The sequence below is a fragment of the Danio rerio genome, chromosome 20, assembly GCF_052040795.2.
Source record: "Danio rerio strain M-AB ecotype USA chromosome 20, GRCz13ab, whole genome shotgun sequence".
Taxonomy (NCBI): Eukaryota; Metazoa; Chordata; class Actinopteri; order Cypriniformes; family Danionidae; genus Danio; species Danio rerio.
This window is the reverse complement of record NC_141040.1, coordinates 1,732,501-1,752,500: the sequence shown is the minus strand read 5'-3', so window position 1 is coordinate 1,752,500 and position 20,000 is coordinate 1,732,501. Positions and strand designations below refer to the sequence as shown.

General features: G+C 39.3%; 1 protein-coding gene and 1 long non-coding RNA gene across 53 annotated transcripts in view; one reads left to right on the top strand and one right to left on the bottom strand.

Annotated features, from left to right (window-relative positions):
- The window catches only part of LOC147839003 (uncharacterized), a 2,890-nt gene extending 348 nt beyond the window's left edge, over nucleotides 1–2,542 (bottom strand). Inside the window, exons 1-4 of the long non-coding RNA XR_015518126.1 lie at nucleotides 1,628–2,542; nucleotides 1,468–1,562; nucleotides 1,224–1,392; nucleotides 1–1,158 (exon numbers count right to left, since the gene is read on the bottom strand). The exon at nucleotides 1–1,158 is cut by the window's left edge and continues 348 nt beyond it. This is a non-coding gene — a long non-coding RNA (uncharacterized LOC147839003). The remainder of the gene's footprint in view (nucleotides 1,159–1,223; nucleotides 1,393–1,467; nucleotides 1,563–1,627) is intronic.
- Nucleotides 1–20,000, top strand: part of ptprk (protein tyrosine phosphatase receptor type K) — a 300,910-nt gene that overhangs the window by 44,989 nt on the left and 235,921 nt on the right.

Below are 20,000 nucleotides of genomic sequence, written 5' to 3'. Positions count from 1 at the left end.
AAGGGTTGTTTCTTTTGTTAGATCAACTTCTAAAGCTTAGTTCTTTTTTGTTGTTGTGTGGATAATGTTGAGTTTTATTTATTGAGAAAAGTTAAGCTAACTTAAGTTTGGAAATTCAACGTAAGCTACTTTTTAAAGCTGAATCCAATAACTAAAGTGATGTTTATTTAGGCTAACACTATCACTTTTAGTTTAGTGAACGTGTTGGTTTAGCTAGCTGTACGTTTGTAAGTAATTAAAACTCAGAAAAAGTAAGTTATTTAAGTTAAACCAACATAAGATTTTGTACAAAGCTTTAGTGACACTGCTCACACAGAAAACCTAGCTTTGTTATTTTACAGTCTGCCTGAGATGCTTGTTTTCGTGGTGGTGGAAGCTTTGTGGAATGTGAATAGTAATATTTTGACGTTAATGAGCAGATGAAAGGAGATCTTCAAGGCTGATGTGTTTGAGAAGGATGAAGAAGACGAGCGCACGCTCACACATTCAGGAGATTATACACATCTCCTGCTTATAAATGTGCTCAGATCCTCGTAATATCAACCAGTGCTCAGCATACATCTCGAGTCTGTCACCATGCTTTCAGCAAATTATGATCAAAACAATTCATCAAAAAGATTTAGCAGATTGTGTTCAGCTCTCAATGGTGGCCCTGGATCAGGGATGTCAGATTTTCACAACAAAACTAGTCCAATGGCTAATCAAGCTAGCCCAACACTACCCCAGTGGCCTATCATACTAGCTCAAGATTAGCCTGGTGGCGAATCTAACTAACCCAATGTCTAATCATACTAGCCCTATGGACAATCAAACTAGCCCAAAACTAGTCCAATGGACGATCAAACTAGCCCAAAATTAGTCCAAGGGCCAATCAAACTAGCCAATCGTTGTAGCCCAAAACTAGTCCAATGGCCAATCATACTAACCTAGAATTACCACAATAACCAATAATACTAGCCCAAAAGAAGTCCAATGGCCAATCATACAAGACCAAAACTAGCACAAATGGTCAATCAAACTAGCTCAAAACAAGTCCAAAAGCTAATCATACTGTACCAAAACTAGCCCAATGGCCAATCATACTAATCCAAAACTAGCACAAATGGCCAATCATACTAGCCCAAAACAAGTCTAATGGCCAGTTATACTAGATCAAAACTAGCCCGATGGCCAATCAAATTAGCCCAAAATTAGTTCACCGGCCAATTATACTATTCCAAAACTAGACCAATGGCCAATCAAACTAGCCCGTTGGCCAATCATACCAGATCAAATGGCCAATCATATGAACCTAAAACTAGTATAATGGCCAATCAAACTAGCCTGATGGCCAATCATACTAGCCCAATGACCAATCATACTAACCTAAAACTAGTCTAACGGCCAATCAGACTAGCCTGATGGCCAATCAAACTAGCCTAGAATTAGCTCAATGGCCAATCATACTAGCCCAATGGCCAATAATACTAGCCTAAAACTAATTCAATGGCCAGTTGTACTATCCCAAAGCTAGCACAATGGCCAATCAAACTAGCCCAAAACAAGTCCAATGTCCAATCAAACTAGCCCAAAACAAGTCCAATGGCCAATCAAACTAGCCCAAAACAAGTCCAATGTCCAATCAAACTAGCCCAAACCTAGCTCAATGGCCAATCATACTAGTCCAATGGCATATCTTACTAGTCCAAAACTAACCCAACTGGCAGATCAAACTAAGTTAAAACAAGTCCAATGGCCAATCAAACCCAAAACTAACTTAATGGGCAATCATACTGACCCAATGGTCAATCTTACTAGCCCAAAACTAGCCCAAGGGCCAATCAAACTAACCCACAACTAGTTCAATGGCCAATCATAATATCTCAAAACTAGCCCAATGGGCAATCATACTAACACAAAACTTGCCCAATGGCCAATCATACTACTAGCGAACTAGCACAAAACTAGCACAATGGCCAAAGTAACCCAGAAGTGACCTGATGGATGCTCAATGCTTTTAAACTGTTGAAATATATCTCAGATCACTGTTTGCATTAAACTCATTTTCAGAGTCCAGCAGAGTCCTGCCAACTGTTACTGTGAAAGCAAAAACAGTATTATTAGTTATTTTGACATTTTAAAATAACATTTGAGCTGCTCTTTAATCTGTCCAGTGTAGCGTTGTGTCCTCTGTATCTCTCTCTCCGGTCTTCCTCAGGCTTTCAGCCATTTTGAATGACCTGGTTTCTGTGTCTCAGGCCATGAAGTGACATCAGCATGGACACTTCGGCCATCTTGGCTTGTGTTCAGTCTCTTCTCTCATGCGCTGGAAAAGTCTGACCCAGTTTGACTCCCCTTATCATAGCCTCTTTGTGTTTACGGAGACGCTTGTCTTGGCCAAATATTTAGCTTTTGGAAGAAATCGTATGAAATCAGACATCTGTTTGGAAAATGTTGCAGGCTAATCTCTGTCTTTAAAGCTGGTTTCGGCTGCCAGCTTTGTGCTGATTTTGCCACTGTGTTGCTTTATTTGTGACAATGAGAGGATTGTTAAAGGAAATGGAATAAAAATAAAAATGTCTGCCAGTGTTCAAACGGATGTTTTTGGTTGGACTAGTGTCGGGATGGTTGGGATGCTCAAACTGAGGGCTGAGGCTTTAACTGGTGGTACAATAACTGGTCTTTATAATTTGCATGAACAGGAAGCTTTCTTTTTGCACCACTGAAACTGAATATTTAATAGGGGTGGGGTTTTCTTTTTGCACAACTGAATTGCAATATTGAGTAGGGGCGGGGCTTTCTTTTTGCATAACCAAAAGGGGATGTTGAAAAGAAGCATGTCTTTTTGCAAAACTGAATTTAAATATTGAGTAGAAGGTGGGGCTTTCTTTTTGCATAGCTAAAAAGGATTATTGAGTAGGCATGTGGCTTTTTGCAGAACTGAATTTGAATATTGAGTAGGGGGTGGGGCTTTTTGCCCAACTGATTATTGACTTATGGATATTGGATTTGTTTTTGCACAACTGAAACTGAATTTTGACAGGGGGCGGGGCTTTCTTTTTACACGGTTGAATTTGAGGATTAAGGGGCAGGGCTTTCTGCACAACAAAAACTGAATATTGAGTGTGGGATGGGCTTTCTTTTTGCACAATGAATTTGAATATTCAATAGGGATGGGGCTTTCTTTTTGCATAACCAAAATGCAATATTAAATAGGGATCTGGCTTTTTGCAGAACTAAATTTGAATATTGAGTAGGGGGGGTGAGGCTGTTTGCACAAGTAAATAAATTTTTTAATATTCAATAGGGGTTGGGCTTTTCTTTTGCCTATTGAGTAGGCGCTTCCTTTTTTGCAGAATTGAATTTGAATATTGAGTAGTTGAGGTGGGGCTTTCTTTTGCACAGCTGCATTTTAATATTGAACGGGGGTATGGTTTTTTGCACAACTGAATATTGAGTTATGAATATGGGCTTTCTATTTGCACAACTGAAACTACATATTGAGTAGAAGGCGGTAATTTTTGCAAAAATGGATTAGAATATTGAGTTGGAGGTGGGTCTTTTTGCAAAACTGAATTGGAATATTGAGTAAGGGGCGGGGCTTTTTGCACAACCAAAATGTAATATTGAGTAGTGGTGAGGCTGCAATTTCAATTTTTTTTTTTTATTTTTTTTTTTTTTGCACAACTTGATTGAAATATTAAGTTGGAGGTGGGGCTTTTGGCTAAACTGAATTGAAATATTAAGTTGGAGGTGGGGCTTTTGGCTAAACTGAATTGAAATATTAAGTTGGAGGTGGGGCTTTTGGCTAAACTGAATTGAAATATTAAGTTGGAGGTGGGGCTTTTGGCTAAACTGAATTGAAATATTAAGTTGGAGGTGGGGCTTTTGGCTAAACTGAATTGAAATATTAAGTTGGAGGTGGGGCTTTTGGCTTAACTGAATTGGAATATTAAGTTGGAGGTGGGGCTTTTGGCTAAACTGAATTGGAATATTAAGTTGGAGGTGGGGCTTTTGGCTAAACTGAATTGGAATATTAAGTTGGAGGTGGGGCTTTTGGCTAAACTGAATTGGAATATTAAGTCGGAGGTGGGGCTTTTGGCTAAACTGAATTGGAATATTAAGTCGGAGGTGGGGCTTTTGGCTAAACTGAATTGGAATATTAAGTCGGAGGTGGGGCTTTTGCCTTAACTGAATTGGAATATTAAGTTGGAGGTGGGGCTTTATGCACAACTGAATTGGAATATTGAGTAGGGGGTGGGGCTTTTTTTGCACAACTGAATTGGAATATTGAGTAGGAGGTGGGGCTTTTTTGCACAACTGAATTGGAATATTGAGTAGGGGGTGGGGCTTTTTGCACAACTGAATTGGAATATTGAGTAGGGGGTGGGGCTTTTTGCACAACTGAATTGGAATATTGAGTAGGGGGTGGGGCTTTTTGCACAACTGAATTGGAATATTGAGTAGGGGGTGGGGCTTTTTGCACAACTGAATTGGAATATTGAGTAGGAGGTGGGGCTTTTTTGCACAACTGAATTGGAATATTGAGTAGGGGGTGGGGCTTTTTGCACAACTGAATTGGAATATTGAGTAGGGGGTGGGGCTTTTTGCACAACTGAATTGGAATGTTGAGTAAGAGGTGGGGCTTTTTTGCACAACTGAATTGGAATATTGAGTAGGGGGTGGGGCTTTTTGCACAACTGAATTGGAATTTTGAGTAAGGGGTGGGGCTTTTTACACAACTGAATTGGAATTTTGAGTAAGGGGTGGCGCTTTTTGCACAACTGAATTGGAATATTGAGTAGGAGGTGGAGCTTTTTGCACAACTCAGTTGGAATATTGAGTAGTGGCAGTGCTCTTTTGCACAACTTGGTTGGAATATTGAGTAGGAGGTGGGGCTTTTTGCACAACTCGATTGGAATATTTAGTAGGGGGTGGAGCTTTCTTTTTGGACAGCTCAATATTCGGTTTTGCAGAAAGCCTTGCCTCCTACTCAGTATTAAAATTGAGTTATGAATATTGAGTTGTGACTATTGAATCTGGTCTTTCTTGTTTGCACAATTGAAACTGAATATTGAGTAGGAGGCGGTGCTTTCTCTTACTCTCAGTAAGAGAGTATTTGTGGCTTGATCAAAAATAAAGTATCAAACTAAAGAGTCCCTCCAAATGCAGAAGTATAAATCTTATCATTTTTAATAAAGTGATAAATATTTTTCCCACAGTAGTAATTATGATGATGTGAAAGTGACGATGAGCAGATGTACTCCAGCAGCTTGCAAATTTACAGCATGACATCAGTCGAGGGTCCGAAATCATTTCTTTTTTTGACCAGACATGGACATACATATCACAGAATGAGGAAGAAATCACATCGTTTCATAATATTCTGTCAATTAGCATTGCGTTATTAATGAATACTACTGTACTGCTGTGTGTGTGTGTGTGTGTGTGTGTGTGTGTGTGTGTGACCTGCTGTAAATAATTGCAAGGGAAAAGTGTGTCTTCAAAATGTTCTACTAAATGGACAGAAGGTGTGTGTGTGTTTATGTCTGTAATTTATTATCATGCCTGAGCATAGCACTTGCCGTGTGTGTGTGGTTTGTAATGTATGTGTGCGAGTGTTTATAAGCATGTGTGTGTGCGCATGAGGGCCAGGCTCCTGCTCTGCCATATGGGATTTAGGACCGGAGGTTGTGATCAGCAGCTCTTCCAGATGGCCCTCCTCTTCCTCCACCCTGCACACAGAAGATGGACAGCCAGTGTCAGTGTGTTTCTCTGCTACACCTGTGTGTGTGTGTACTGTGAGTTCCTTATGTTGTGGACAACAAATGTCCCCACAAGTATAGCAAAACCTGTCAGTTTTGACCTTGTGTGGACATTGTTTTGGTCTCCATGTTGGCTCATAAATCAGACAGAGTGAAGTGTTTTGAAGATGTTATAGTGCAGATTGTTTGCTGTGAGGGTTGAGTTGATCAGGGTGTCTAACCAAACGTTAGGCCTTAAAAAAATTTCTTAAATGAACTGTAATATTGTGTTGTAGGTCTTAAATTGTTTTAAACAGGTATTAATTTGTCCATCTGGTTAATCATGTAGTCAATCAGGTCAACGTCCGTAGAATCACTAATAGGGTCGGGCCGATAGACGATGCCATCGCCGATAGCTGACAAACACAATGCTGACCCTGCATCGCGATCCATCGCCCCGCCCCACATTAATATATAACCTATTATTTGCATTAGCAATAACGAACTGAATTTTTTTTCCATTTTGTGGCTTAGGTTTACATTAGACTTACAATTTTTTACTTATTTTAATATATTTATGTATTAATTTATGTATTATGTCATTAATTTTTTTGTGTAAAATTATTACGTGTAAATGCCAAAAAATTAGTTTCACTTATTTTTAATTCCAAAGAGAAATGAACTATTGTTTGTTTTCATTTTCATATTATTTTGTGCTGTATTTTTATCATACACTTTAAAACATAAGGAGTTTTCATGTGATTTCCTAAACTAGTAGTGTTTAAAATGAATGAATGAATAATAATCAGGATAACCGTGAAACTGTGATTATTCATCAGACTATAATTGTACAACCAAAATCTATAATCGTTGCATCCCAATATATGATATGTTATATCATACAAAACTGTAAAATCTAGTGGTTCGAAGGAACAATTTCAGCCAATAATGCATGAGTTTTATTATGTAATCAAATTAATGTTGTTCTTGAAGGGTCATGAAATCCCCGGTTTCAGCAGGATGTTTTCACACCTCTAAAAGTCAGGAAAGTGGGTGTTTCCAGGTCTGTTTGGGTGGGAGTGTTGTGGGAGGGAAAAGGGGAAGGATTTGAATAAAAATGGGAGTTTCCATTTGGGCACGCGCTGATTTTCACAGAGGAAAAACAAACATACAGACGCAGGGGAGAAACTCGGTGACTGTGTTTAATGACAGTAGAATGTTTGATACTAAACGTCATATAAGAGAAAAAACCTCTGCATTTCTCTGTAACTCAGATGCACTCGGTAGGTCAGAAAGCCGTGTGTGTAGACTATCCTGTCACAAAATGTGGCGAAAATTCAACACGACGGTCGGCAATAGTTTGCTTGCAGTGTTCACGTTTACACTCGGAGAGCAGCATTTACAGCAGATCTTTCAATCCATAATATTGTAGAGATAATAACGTAAACTATAGAGGTGTGAACCTATACTGGTCTCACGGTTCGGTTACGATTATCATGCCTTCGATTCGGTTCAATTCGATATCTCGGTGCATCACGGTGCATTGACGATGCTTTCCATATACAGTGTTATATTTTAGGGGGGAGGCTATAACAAGCTCCACACTCTCTCTTATTCAAACACACACACAAACAAAGACAGCATCAAACAAACAAACACACATACACACACACACTTAAGCCCTCGCAACAGGGAGAGCTCGCGCTGAGCGGAGCAGAAAAACGGAAAAAAAAGAAGCACTTTTCCGACGGTCCCTTACTGAGAGCTCCTCTCAGCGCGAGCTCTCCCGGCTAAACACATATTGCGAGGGCTTAAACGGAGCAGTGCTCGTAATGTCGAGCGAAAAAAAGAGAAAGACAGCTGTGAAACATAACCAGCTTTGTCTTTTTGTAGGAAACACACTTTAGATCTTTTTAGGGTAAGAGTTTTTTGAGTTATTGCCATCTAAAACTGAATGTGTGTCAGGAATATCGTAAACAAAACCAACTGAACCACGCTCATTTCTGGCGCCCCCCTGGATGTACAGCGCCCTTAGCATTTGCTTTTGGTGCCTGTGCCACGGGCCGGCCCTGAGTTGGCTGAGTGTTGTAAATACTCGCGCTCGCCTCCCTCGCGACAGAGCGCATAGGAGATAGATGACGTCAGTACATAATAACCGGTTATGATTATTACTGAACTGATACCGAATTGTCCGCGTCTGCATCGCGGTGCACCGAAGAAACAATTAATTTTGACACCCCTAATAAACTAAGTAACTTAGAAATCATTTTGACTAAGGTCTGTCTTTAAACACAGAAAGAATACAGCTGACCATACCAACTATAACTTTGCCATCTGAATGAACAAAGTAAGGGCGCTGATCGCACACACTTACCGAATCTGTAATGACAGAACTATCAACACCTAGAGCCGCGTCTTTTTTAAAAGGAGACGAGCAGCAAATCCGGATTTCACAACTTCCAGATGAGAACAGCTCTCGAGTAAAAAATGTTCCGTACAAACGTATTTCTGCCTGGTGTCGCGTGCACTGATCCACACGTGAGTCCAGCAGCGCTCTCATAGAGAGAAAATGAAAACAAAACCTTCACTGCAGCAAATTATAAAAGCAACACTGACGACCCGTATCTCCAAACAATTCTTCTTCTATTCCCACTTCTTTTGGCAACACGTTGTGTGTCGTCTCTCTGCCGTCTAAACACTTTCAGGTACAGTCTTCGAAGCTATCATGCATATTAATGAAGTTGCAGCGCATACATAATGGCACACACTGATTGGTTTGATCCAAGCTATAGTCATAAATTAATGCAGCACACTCGGAGACATAATAAGGTATTCCCAAGTACAGACATCCAGTCTGCATGCTGGAATACATACAAAGATCTCATAGCCGTGACGCAGCTTCAAGAATTTGTTTCAAACCGTAAGAACGAATTTGCTCGAAATAACGCAAAAACAACAAATTTTCACTTTTTAGTGAGATATATGTGTCTTAATAGTGTTTTTAGCAGTGTGGGACACATATACCACTGTTACAGGTCAAAATATGCGCTTTGGTGTTTCGTGACCCTTTAATATGTCTGACGTGATTTTTGCACATAGAAAAAGTTGCTTTCTTTTGTAAATGATGGCAAATTTGAATAGCCGTTATTCATTATATTATTAAGCAGGACTCGTTATGATGCACGTAAACAAGCGAACACGATTTAAAGCAGTGTTAAGCATTTAAATAATGAGTTTCTTCACTAATTGGCTCGAGTCCAGCGCGTTCACTCAGGGACGTTTTCTTCCGAGCGCGCTCATGAGTTTTCAACAATGCATGTTTCTCTTTGACGACTCAATAGAAAGGCGTCTTTTGATCTCAATACGTTCAATTTACACTCATCTTGGGTGCAACGTTTCTTACTCTCTGGTGCCCAACACGCTTTTATTAATATTTATGAGTGCTGACATGAACTAAAAGAAGACTCATTGAAGTGTATTATTAGAGCTTGAATGAGAGTTACCAATAAATCGTGTGTAAAATGCACAGAGTAGAGCGTTCATTTATTTTAGCTACTCGACTTTATTTATACAGCGCCGATAAAACATTGATTGCTGACCAAGGAGGCTTTACAATCAAACAAAGGAAAACATTAACACCCTGCACAATATAAATAACTCCACAGATCCATTAAGTGTAATTAAAGCCACCACGTAGACTCATTGAGGAAACCCGCTTCTACCTGCATCAGCTTTGAACACGAGTTTTAATTAGAGACTGTGATTATGAAGGCAGATTATCGATCAATAAAGGCATGATTTAGTGCGTTTTCTTGCACAATGAAGAAGTCGGTCATTCGGGAAGGTGTTTGATTTGGTGAAAGCACTGAATGGCTCGCCTTCACATTGTTCTGGGTTTATTTACACACATTAGTGGAGGACTCGGGTGTCCGTATGAGCACAATGCAGAGCTTTCAGGTTCACTTCCTTGCTATGTGTGTGTGTGTAGATGCAAAGGGTGCTATTGCGTTTCAGTTTCAGAGTATCAATAGGATTATGGCCTGAAACACAATACCACGTGTAGAATGATAGCGTCAATGAATGTTTTGAGACTACAAATTATTGCTATTAAGCAATTAAAGTCAGCTTTAATTATGTTTAAAGATATCAATAATCAAACGTGTCTGCATTGCGCGACATAACAAATTGATAATGAAATTCGTTGCCAACGCTTTCGATTTTAATCGATTTAATCAATTTGATGTTTAAGCATGAGTTATTATGTTTAAAGATGCTTTATTTAGTGGTTGAACTAAGTATTGCAGTCTAAATTCAAAATATTAGAGCGGAATATTTATCAAGCTCCACCTCTGATCATTGGACACTCATGCAGGTCGCCAGATTGACAATGAATGAGCACACATGATGATTAAAAGCATGTGTAGGTTTTCAATACTTTTAGTGTTTGCCTTATGTGGATTTTTATAACTCTGAGGCTGCAACATACTCTGGAGGTCACATTTATCAGGAGTATACACTCCAATTGTAACTGTAATCAAGTAGACTGTTGTTCATTGTCTTAAAGGCACACTATGTAGGTTTGGCCACTAGAGGGCATGTATTCACAACAAACAAAGGCATATTCTGATGACTCTGTGGCTGAGTGTGGAATTATGGGAGTTGTAGTCTTCATCTTACGAGACTCTGTTGATGGATGAGTATTCACTACACTAATCCTGGTAGTTTGGAGCGAAGTAAAGCCCCAGACAGATCACACGAATTTGTCATGATTTCGGCACGATTTCCTTGATGTATGCAGAATGATTTTGGGAGTATCGTAACTAAAAACTTAAAATATGAAATCAAAATAATACCTTTTATTTAGTGTTTACAATGTAAATCCAATCAGATCCACCTATTTGGTGAACAAAGCAAGTCACTCGTATAATATCTCTACTAAAAGACAGAAAATATCACTTTACAAACTGTATTGTAAAAAAAACAAATAAACATTTTCATATTAAATAATATCAGTGTGCGAGAGAGGCAGAATGCTTTCACTTCGCTCCGCGCTCAACCAAAGTTTTTTTTTTTCTTTTTTAAATAATCAAACGTGTCTGCATCACGCGACATAAGTCGATTATGAAATTTGTTGCCAATGCTTTTAGTAATAGATTTTCATTGATTTAATCAATTCGTTGTTGCAGCCATAATTAATAATGTTTAAAGATGCTTTATTCAGTGGTTGAACTAAGTATTGCAGTCCAAATTCTAAATGTTAGAGAGGAATATTTCATCAAGCTCTACCTCTGATCATTAGACACTCATGCAGGTCGCCAGATTGACAACATCCACAGGAATGTGTGGACATGATGATTAAAAGCATGTGTACGTTTTCAATACTTTAAGTGTTTGCCCTATGTGAAGTTTTATAACTAATTTCGGAGGCTGCAACATACTTTGGAGGTCGCATTTATCAGCAGTATACACTCCAGTTGTATCCATAATCAAATAGACTGTTGTTCATTGTCTTAAAGACGCACTATATGTAGGTTTGGCCACTAGAGGGCGTGTATTCACAACAAACAAAGGCGTATAGGCACATCCGGTAGAGCGATAGTTGCGTATCCATACTTTCAGCTGGAGCAATAGAGTCAGATTTGCCAACATTTACCATTTACAGCAGATGTTTATTGTGGACTGTCATTCTATCGCTCCACACTCTAAACTTAATAAAGCATATTCGTTTTTCCACAAAAATTGCCTTTTTATTTACGAAGGTGGGTGACTATTCATACGTTAGCATTAGCATGGTTTAGAAAAGGCTGTTTACATTTGTGCAAAATATCATAGCAGATGCTCTTAGATTTAAACCGTTAAGAGATATTAGGGAGCTAGCGTCCTATGCTTTAGCAGTACTAGAAACGTACTTAGAGCACTTTAAAAATAATATCTTTTTTTTTTTTCATTTCCCTTTCTGTGATTAAGACACGCTTTCTTCTTGACAAGCTTTGAGATTCACCTCTTGGACCGTGGTATTTAAATGGCACTGCAAAGCATCTCAAAGAATATGTGATATCTTTATATCCCCGCTGCCTCTTTGTAAGTGTTTTTTAAGATGTTTTGTGCGAGGAGGACAGATGTTGAAGTCTCAGTAAAGCGCCAGCACAGACGCCGAGCTTCCGCAGCGCTTTCTCAACGCAAAAACTCAGCCTGATAGGAATTTCATGAGGAGTCGAGGATGAGTTTTTCACATTCAGCCTGCTCAGCGTTCTTAACGTCTTCATTTTCCTCAAAGGTGCCTGCTTTTGTCCCGCAAGGCCACCGTCTTGCGCACCACAGTTTATGTCTGCAACTCTTCCTGCAGAAAAACAAATGAGCCGCTCGTTGGATTTGTGCAAATTCTCAGAGTAGCGGCTCAAGCTATTGAAAGGTTTTCACCTCATGAAGCATTAGGGGCACACTATCTTCTTCTTCTTTGGCCTTAGTCCCGTATGGTTGCGTGGTCGGCTCTTTGGTACAAGTTACCATTTAGACTTGTCCATTTGACAACAACTTTTTTTACACCTTCCGGCCGGCCTGTCGTCTGGGCCTGTCACCCTCACACACTCATACACTACGGACAATTTAGCCTACCCAATTCACCTGCAGCATGTCTTTAAACTGTGGGGGAAACCGGAGCACCCGGAGGAAACCAACGCGACCGCAGGAGAACATGCAAACTGAGCTGAGGTTTGAACCAGTGACCCAGCGACCTTCTTGCTGTGAGGCGACAGCACTACCTACTGCGCCACTGCCTCGCCCCATTAATGGCACACTACACACTACTTATACAAGTGTAGACTCAACCGTGTAGTGTATGAGTTTAATGTTGTCAAAAATGGACCACTAACGGTTTTTGTACTGAATGGAAATTTAATTGGTTTCCCAGACGGTGTTTAAAGGGTCACGAAACACCAAAACACATGTTTTGAGATGCTTACAGTCATATATGTGTCCCACACTGCTATAAACACTATTAGGACACGTATATTCCACTAAAAAGTGGAAAATGATTGTTCTTCTGGTTTGCAACGAATTTTTGAAGCTGCGTCACAGCGATTAGATCCTTGCGTGTATTCCAGCATGTAGACGGGATTTCTGTACCGACAAGTACAACGTGATGTGTTTGAGAGTGCAGCATTAATTCATGAGAAAGACTTTGTTCAAACCAATCAGCGCGCTCTATTGTGCAAGAGGTGCAGCTTCAGTAATATGCCTGATAGTTTTGAAGACTGTTTTTACCCGTTACAGTGTTCAGACAGCAGCGAGACTCCACGTTGTGTTGCCAAAACAAGTGGAAGAAGAAGAATTGTTTGGAGACATGGGTCGTCAGTTAGGGCTGCTCGTTTTGGAAAAAATCATAATCACGATTATTTTGGTCATAATTGTAATCACGATTATTCTAAACGATTATTAGTTGAAGTCAAAATTATTAGCGCTCCTGAGAATTTTGTTTTTTTAAATAACTATTTCCCAAATTATGTTAAACAGAGCAAGGAGTTTTAACAGTATTTCCTCTAATATTTTTTTTTTCTTTTGAAGAAAGTCTTATTTGTTTTATTTTCAGCTAGAATAAAAGCAGATTAAATTATTTTGAAACCCATTTTAAGGTCAATATTATTAACCCCCTTAAGCAATATATTTTTGATTGTCTGCAGAAGAATCTACTGTTATACAATGACTTGTCTCATTACTCTGATTAAGCCTTTGAATTGCACTTTAATCTGAATGCTTGTATTTTGAAAAATATCTAGTAAAATATAATGTGCTGTCATCATAGCAAAGATAAAACAAATCAGTAATTAGACATGATATATCAACTATTATGTTCAGAAATAACTTTAAAAAAACTTCTTTCCATTAAACAGAAATTGGAGGAGGGTTGCTAATATTCTGGAGGGTTAATAATTCTGACTACAACTATATATATACAGTTATTTTCCACCCTGCAAAGGAAAGAGAAATAAATACAATAGAATAAAAATATGAAACAAACTGTGATTTAAGCATCTTCACCCTAAGAAAAACACTTTAGCTACAAAAATCCTTCAGTCAAGAGCAGTAAGGGATGTTCTCGTCGTTTGATTAATGATAAAACAGGCAGCAGCATTTCGCACTGTTACTTTAATGGTTTCGCTTTCGCGTGTCTTTTGATTTTCAACTCGTTTGTATATTATGCAAATGAGGGTTAATATGAATAATCACTAATCACCATGTTTTGACACCTATTTGACCATTAAAGCGCTCATGTTAAGATGACTTTAGATGTCTGCGCTCCTCTGCTCATCTCAGTGTGCGAATGAGACCAAATGCTGACCGCGTGCTTATGCGTGTGCGCGTGTTGCACACTCACATAAACACGCGGCCTTTTGGTATATGATGCAATAATCGTTTATCTCGATTAATGGTTTTTCATAATCGTTAGAAGCCATAATCAAAATCGAAATCGGATTTTTGATTTATTGCACAGCCCTATCGTCAGTGTTGCGTTTATAAATGTGCTGCAACGAAGGCTTTGTTTTCATTTCCTCGCTATGAGAGCGCAGCTGGACTCGCATGTGGATTACAGTGCACACGACTCGCGACAGAAATACGTTTGCAAGGAACATTTTTGTTAGAATACATCTTGTCTTTTTGGAGCTGTAATAGACTCGAGTAAGCGTCTGGTTGTGTTGCTACGCTGTGTTTGCAGATCTGTAATAGGATCTGAGGGGTCTTGGTGAATGTTCTGCTCTTCAGCCTGCAGTCCTTTATCTCTGTCACAGCAGATCTTCTGCACCCCAACATCAGAGATGCACAGATGACAGTCTGAATCTGTTGTGTGAAAGAAAGCGAGGTTTTTCTTGCAGACAGACGACTGCTACTGAATGAGTGAATCATTACTCTGCTCATGAGCAAGTGTGAAAGCTAGTCAATGAAGCGAATGGCAACTGTGATCTAGGATTGTAAAGTGATAGTCGTCATTTCATCACCATCCATTGGACTTTTGTATGCACAGAAAGGGATTTTCAGCCAGCAAAGAAACTTCCAGAAGGTCAAAGTGACTGTTTTCGATTTCAGACGGTTCTTTTTCGCAGCATCGATGTTGTAATGGAATTAAGATATAGCCAGTTTAATAGACTTCAGCATTCATTTTGCTGTTCAAGTGTAAAACAGTTTAAACGCAAGTGTCGTCCGGAGCAGCAGGCGAGCTTTTCCTTTCCATATTTTATAGATATGGTACAGAACAATGTCCTTTAATGCAGTGCTTCTTGTACAGTCTGAGACCCACTACATATCGTATCTCAATCAGGCAGTGAAGATCACTGACTTTTAAAGAAAACAACTATATTTGTATTGACCTAACAGTTCACAGAAAGCCTTTGAGCTGAAAATGAACAGTCCGTGTGCAAATACCCCATTGTTGTAAGCATTGTTTCAATGTCATTCATTCATTCATTTTCTTGTCGGCTTAGTCCCTTTATTAATCCGGGGTCGCCACAGCGGAATGAACCGCCAATTTATCCAGCAAGTTTTTACGCAGCTGATGCCCTTCCAGCCGCAACCCATCTCTGGGAAACATCCACACACACATTTTGTTTCAATGTAAAAAGTAAAAAACATGACTCAACTTTAAATTGTTAGGCAACTTGCTGCACAGCTTTATTGAGTTGACTCAACTTTTAACCCAAGAAATCTCTTAACTAGATTAAAGTTGACTCGACTCAAAAAAGTTGAGTTGATCAAGTTTTTTTTTCATAGTATTTTTCATTATGATGAACATAAACTAAGACATCTTAACAGTGTTTGTGGAGTCTTAACAAGTCTTAATGTCTTAAGTTTCAACAACTCAATTTCAGGCCTTTAAATTCACTGAAATATTGTCTTAAATCGTTTTAAACAGGCCTTAGTTTTTCTTTGTTTATGTAAAGCTACCCAATCAATTCAACACATATCCAAAAATCAACAATACATCTCAATAAAACTTTTGACAAAACCCTATTTAAAAGTAAGGTTTTAACAGTTTGTTATACATTTAATTAAACAGGCTTCCTGTTTCCAACAATATCTTATTTTGTGTTTAATATAATAAAGAATCTCTTAAAGGTCTGAAATCAAACGAGGGGGAGTCGATGCTGAGTAAACATTCAGTTCCTTCCCTTTAAGTATCCCTGTTCTGTTTGATTACATTCAGCCTCATGTGCGTTCAAACAAACAACAGATGCAGTCCAGCCGATCAGGTAATCAGATTTCTGTGGAAGTGGCTGAAAGAGACAAAATGCTTTATGCTTCATTTCCACTGAGCAGCCTACTTCAAGTGTACGACAGAACAGACATCCTTTATACTCAAAGATAAAAAAAAGCCATGGAAGTGTTCACATATTGAGTCTTTTGCACACAAGTTCATTATTTTTAAATGTTGTGGCAATGGTGTGCAGATGGGTGTTTTGGGTTTTTCAGTCATACACTAAAAAAATTACTCATTGGTTGTACTAAATTTTTTTAAGTCAAGTGTTTGCAGACAGTTTACATTGGCTGAGTTAAAACAAATACATTTAGAAATGTTCAACTTAATTCAGCCCATATAAATTGTTTGCAACCACTTACCTTAAATAAAATGTAGTAAATACAATCATTTTTTTAGTGCTGTTGGTCAGCTTAGAGCGCTGTTTAAATTTCTTCTATTTCGTCTGAGGGGTATTTACAAAGGGTCCCAGAAAATGGTACATTAGTTTTGGTACCTCTGACAATCGAAATGGACGTAATCGTGTACCGAACTCTTCCAACATAGGCTCATTTTGAAAACGTGGCCCTAAATACATTTTTGGAGATCGTGAAGTATGTAGCCAGAGGAACGTATGGCTGCATTTCGTCTTTAAAACGAACGCTACGGGGTGTTTTGACTCTTTTTCGTGCTTACCAGCTGACCCCTTACCTTTTCCGAGTTACCAGTTTGCCCAGTGGCTCACCACATACGTCTTAGGATTTCTGTTCCAGAAAGAAGCTAAGTCAAAAACAAAAACCAAAAACTAAAATAAAGTAAAAATAAATAAATAACTGGGTGAGAATGTGGTAAAATCTGAAAATGGGTTAAAAATCTGGCATCAGCGAGGGTCTTGTGCTTTTCTCGATTGGTTTTGAAAACACTGTTGGTTGGGTTTTGGTAATTGGGGAGGCGCTGGTCAATTGGTGCTTTTTAAAACACTATTGGTTGGGTTTAGGGAAGCAGGAGGGTGGGATCGGTCAGTCTTTCATTCAGTCAGTCAGTCGACAGCGGCCTCTGGTGGATTTACGCGAGAACAGCAGTCACGAATGGCACTCGCGAGATATATTTAAAATCTCCAAAAGCGTACACAGAGGCCTCTGGTGGATTTACGCGAGAACAGCAGGCGTGAATGGCACTCGCGAAAGAGATTTTATTTTCCAAAAGCGTACAAAGCGCCCTCTGATGGATTTACGTGAGAACAGCAGTCACGAATGGCACTCGCGAGAGAAATTTGAGATCTCCAAAAGCGTACACAGCAGCCTCTGGTGGATTTATGTGAGAACAGCAGGCGTGAATGGCACTCGCAAGATAAATTTAGGATCTTCAAATGCGTAAACAGTGGCCTCTAGTGGGTTTAAGTGAAAACAGCAGGCACGAATGGCACTTGCTAGAGAGATTTAAAATCTGAAAAAGCCTACAAAGCGGCATCTAGTGGATTCGCCAAAACTAAAAATTGTAGCTTCTAGAACGTATTTGGCGCTCTCCAGAAATGTATACAGGGGTACATAATCAGACTGAGTCTAAGGTTGAACTCTTCAGTGGAAACGAGCAATTGTTACACCTCCATTAGTGTTTTCAACTTCAACATCTTAAAACCCAGAGGTGCAATCAAGACCGTGAGTTTATTAACAAATGACTATCCTCATTCACCAATCACAAACAACGCTGTGCTGAAATGTGAATAAAAAATCAAATAAATGACGGCATGTTGTGTTGTTGTGTGGACTACAGGAGGCTGTTGTTTGCGTTCCAGTACATCAGATGAGCCGTTTATTGTTCATTAGGCTGAAAAGCTTCACAGACCAAATAGCAACAAAACACATGATAATTAATGAACACTCGGGGACAGCGCTCTATTGTTTCTTCCTAGTGATGTGAGCGGAGAGAGTTTTCCCGCTGCTTAATTGAAACAAAACGAGCGATTTGCCAGATTCAGATCCAGATTAATTATACTTATAGCATTGTTCAGGTAGGACATACATCACTGGAGATATCGATCAGATTTAGTGTTGAAGCAACCATTGCTTCCCAAAGGAACAGCGTCCAAACTTTGCAGATTTGTGGAGATCAGCCAATCAGAGCAGAGCCCAACAATTTAAATATTCTCACCATTTACTCACACTGAAGATGACTTGCGTAGTAGCAACAATAAAACCAAGGAAGTCAGTGTCAGTTTCTTTCCAGCATTCTTCAAAATATCTTCCTTTGTGTTTAAAAGAAAAAAGAAACTTTAAACAAGGAAACATTGGCAGATCTTTCAGTTTTGGGTGAACTATAAGGTGTATTTTTATTTGTAAGGGTCAAAAATATTGAAGTCCGAAAACATCACAGGCCAACCCGTAACTATTGACTTCCATAGTATTTGTTTGTCCTTCTATGGTCCTCATTGGTTTCCAGCATTCTTCAAAATATCTTCAACAGAACAAAGAAACCCAAACAGGTTTGTAACCACTTGAGAACGAGTACATAGTAAGTAGACTTTAAATTTTTGCGTGAACTGCCCCTCGAAGATCTAAACTAGGACTGTGTTGTTGTTGTTTGTGTGGACTTGAGGAGGTTTGCTGTGCTCTTCATTTCAGATGCGTGATTTAATTGAAAAACTTCACAAGCCAAATAGCAGCATGATAATTAAGAAAGACACAGCGCTGTATTGTTTGCAGTGCGCCGTGACCGGAGGTATTTGCGCCGCAGCTTAATTGAGAGTGTCAGTGGAAGATGCAGTGCTGCAGAGTCTCGCTGTGTCCGTATCTCTCTGTAGTTGCCCACTTTAATGTAACTAATGTAACCTGACGCGGCTCTTTGTGTCAGGAGAATGATGGGATGTTATCAGCGCAGTGTGTGTGTGTACTGATCTGAGTGCAGTGGAGTGGTCGCGGTGACCTCCTTCAGTCGCCACTAATCTCAGGGTTATACGAAGATACTGGGAAAAAAGCAGATTTTTGTTTGTTATCGGCACTGTGATTCTGTGGCTCATCCTGCGATTGCTCATCCCGTTGCTTTGTCACCGTTTGGTAGATTTGGCATATGGCGGTGGTTTTGCAACACGTTGTTTTGAGAGCTAAAGTTCTGCAGAGTTTGATGCTGTGGAAGTCGAAAATAAGTGTAACTTTCTACACAGCGAGAGCGGTAGATATCTGGAAAATCTCTGGAACGACTTTACCGGTAAATCAAAAAAGCGCTGTTCACACAGGCGAGGACGTTCTGGATTTTTTTCGGAAAAGACTATTCACACATTCATTCCAATATACCGTTAAATTATGACATCATTAACCAAAAATGGCCAAGGTTGCGCTTGAATTTGTAAACACTGAAGGGGTCTGGCTTTTGTTGATGGTTTCACTTATATTTAAAGCTTTAGCACTCATGCAGATGCTTCGTCCTAGAGACTGACCAAATAACTATACAAAAACGCTAACATTATCATACGAAGGCAGAAGCGTGAACCGCAGCTAAGTATTTACACATTTGCCGACATTACAAACTCTGTGGATGGATCAATATTGTGAACAACTTCGAGGAAAACATATGGAGGAACTCTTTCGCATGTCGAGATGTACTTAATATTTGTGTGCGCTGGCTTTTACCGGAGCACTTCTTCACGTGCACACGCGTCAAGCAGCTTAAGCAGAGCTTGAAAGTAAACAAACTGCGGTTTATCATAAGCATCTTATCGATAGATGTTTACACAGTTGCCATTGAGATAGCACATAGAAATGTTATCTGACTAACATCTAGCAGATAATTGTGTCTGGAAAAATATTCAAAGGCTTTTATTTTCATAAACAGTGTTCTGATTGCAATTTAAAGTGATGCATAGATTGCACTATACCAAAGCCAAGCTTAATAAGCTGTATCCTTCTGTCTCTCCTCTGTGTGATAAATGCAAAGGCGCAGTCGGGACTTATGGTCATATATTTTGGTCCTGTCCAGAAGTATCTGAATTTTGGAAAAGTATCTTCGGACTTTACTCCCAGGCTTTTGAAATGGACATAAAAACTGATGTAGAAATA